The 2500-nt window shown below is 42.6% G+C and overlaps 1 protein-coding gene across 1 annotated transcript in view; it reads right to left on the reverse strand.

Annotated features, from left to right (window-relative positions):
* Positions 1-2500, reverse strand: part of LOC143040457 (uncharacterized) — a 583849-nt gene that overhangs the window by 13093 nt on the left and 568256 nt on the right. The window lies entirely within an intron of this gene.

A 2500-nucleotide genomic window follows, 5' to 3' on the forward strand; every position in this document is an offset into this window, starting at 1 on the left:
CCTGTCTGCCTGTATGTTTGTCCACATATCTGCCTTCATGTCTATCTGTCTATCTGCCTATCTGCCTGTCTGCCTGTCTGCATGTCATTCTCTCTGTCTGTCTGCCTGTCTGCCTGTCTGTCAGTCTGTCAACCTTTCAACATGTCAATCTGTCAGTCTGTCGGTCTGACAGTTTGGCAGCCTGTGAGTCTGTCGATCTGTCGGCCTGTCTGTCTGTCTGTCTGTCTGTCTGTCTGTCTGTCTGTCTGTCTGTCTGTCTGTCTGTCCGTCTGTCAGTCTGTCGGCCTGTCGGTCTGTCGGTCTGTCGGTCTGTCGGTCTGTCGGTCTGTCGGTCTGTCGGTCTGTCGGTCTGTCGGTCTGTCGGTCTGTCGGTCTGTCGGTCTGTCGGCCTGTTGGTCTGTCAGTATGTTAGTCTGTGGGTCTGACGGTCCATCAGTCTATCAGTCTGCCTGTCTACCCGTCTTCTTTTTCTGTCTATCCGTCTGACTGTGTGTATATCTTTCAGCCTGACCGTCTGTTTGCCTATCTACCGGATTGACTGTCCACTTGCCTATTATACCATGTGGCTAAATTGTCTTCATTCATGTTAAACACACCCCATGCTCGACCTGCTTTTGGGACAGTTCACCCATCTATATCTCTTGGACTGGTTAGACCCTCTGGTTTTGGAGAGAATCGATGAAGATCTTAGGATGTGTGAGATGTTTATCCAGGCCCCGTCCTAGAGACTTCCTAATTTTAATGGAAAATGAGCAAAGACTGAGCTCTGGGAGTTTGATCAGGAGTCTTTGAGTTAGGACTCTTTATCTCTTCCTCGGGAACTCCTCAACAACAACAACTCTTCAAAAATATGCAGATCAGCATTAATTAAGGAAGTTACCGGCAGTCATCGCTTGTATAATGTCTTTGATGTATTGATTATATATTCTCACAAAAAAGTAATGCCTGCGTATTACAACTTTTTACATATTTAGATATTCCTTTTTACAGACATATTAGTCTAATAAAGGGAATCGTATCTAAATAGGTGAGTCGACAAATCAAGAAAAAGTTACTAACCCAAACTGTGCCGAGACCTGAAGGAAGGATGATAAAAGTCAAAAATAATTATGATACTGACTTACATCAGATCCTTAGAGAACAAGAATTATATGACAATAAAACAAAAGAATATACAATCAAGAATATTTTCTACCTATAGGAAATCTAGCTACAGGAAAGCACTCATTCATGTATTTTCATTTGTGTATATTTAAGTAATTACATTTATCTAATTGTAATACATAGAATAACTCACACTAGTAAGATCCTTAGTCTTATTATTCAACAATCATATCTAGCTTTCTAGCTTTGTAATTGCTTAGGGATTTAGTGTAGGATGCACTAGTTTCTAAGGTATACCACGAGATTATGCATCTGTATGGAATCAATATTCTTTAAATATTTTAGGCATATTTTTTCACTTTTTACCATGACCGAGTGAATCTCTCATGCCCTATGCCATGAGATCTTTTCTGTTATTATATTGATTTATTCTAATGTCTTTAACAGTAGCTTACTCTTCTCTCTTTCAATGGTGGAACCATTTTGAACCTTTTGAAATCTGTTCTTTGTATTCTCTCGATCCTATTTACATCTTTTAACCCTATGCGGAGGCCATACCACTGCTGCGTATTCCAAACTGGGGCGGATCAAGGATTCTATCATTTCTTTTCATCGTCACCTCGTCAGTCAAGTGGAAATACTCTACTGTTCGTCAGTAATATAGATGATTCGCACACAATGTTCCTCATATGTTTGTTCGTCAATGAGGTACGTGTGTTACGGAAGATTTACTGGTGTGTGTGTGTGTGTGTGTGTGTGTGTGTGTGTGTGTGTGTGTGTGTGTGTGTGTGTGTGTGTGTGTGTGTGTGTGTGTGTGTGTAAGTGTGTGTGTGTGTGTATGTGTGTGTGTGTGTGTGTATGTGCGTGTGTGTATTCACTTGGTCTTTGGATCACGTGTTGGACTCGTGATCGACAACTATTTCCCTCCTGGAAGAGAGCTCAGACCTCGTAGGTCCGATCTATGGGTAATGCTATGACCTTGCACACACACACACACCCAACTCCCCGCCCACGAGAGTCAGAGTAACGACCCGAGGCACAGCGATACCGAAATAATTTCGGCCCTGGGCAGGATTCGAACTGGGTGCTGGGAGCACTTCTGCTTCCCAGTTCAGCGCTCTACCAACTATGCCACCGAGTCGGTGTGTGTGTGTGTGTGTGTGTGTGTGTGTGTGTGTGTGTGTGTGTGTGTGTGTGTGTGTGTGTGTGTGTGTGTGTGATGTGCGTCACAACGTTGAGTATCACACCGTATTTCATATTATCACCTATTTAGAGAGTCCATTCTCACAAACGGAAACAGTCTATCATAATCACTTCCACTTTACTTTTTACGAGACTACTTCCGCAACCTAAATTTCCTTATACCTCCTTTCTGTGAAAAGAATATGGCAGTCGT

Source organism: Oratosquilla oratoria, chromosome 28, assembly GCF_046742065.1.
Source record: "Oratosquilla oratoria isolate Oo_2021 chromosome 28, ASM4674206v1, whole genome shotgun sequence".
Lineage (NCBI taxonomy): Eukaryota > Metazoa > Arthropoda > Malacostraca > Stomatopoda > Squillidae > Oratosquilla > Oratosquilla oratoria.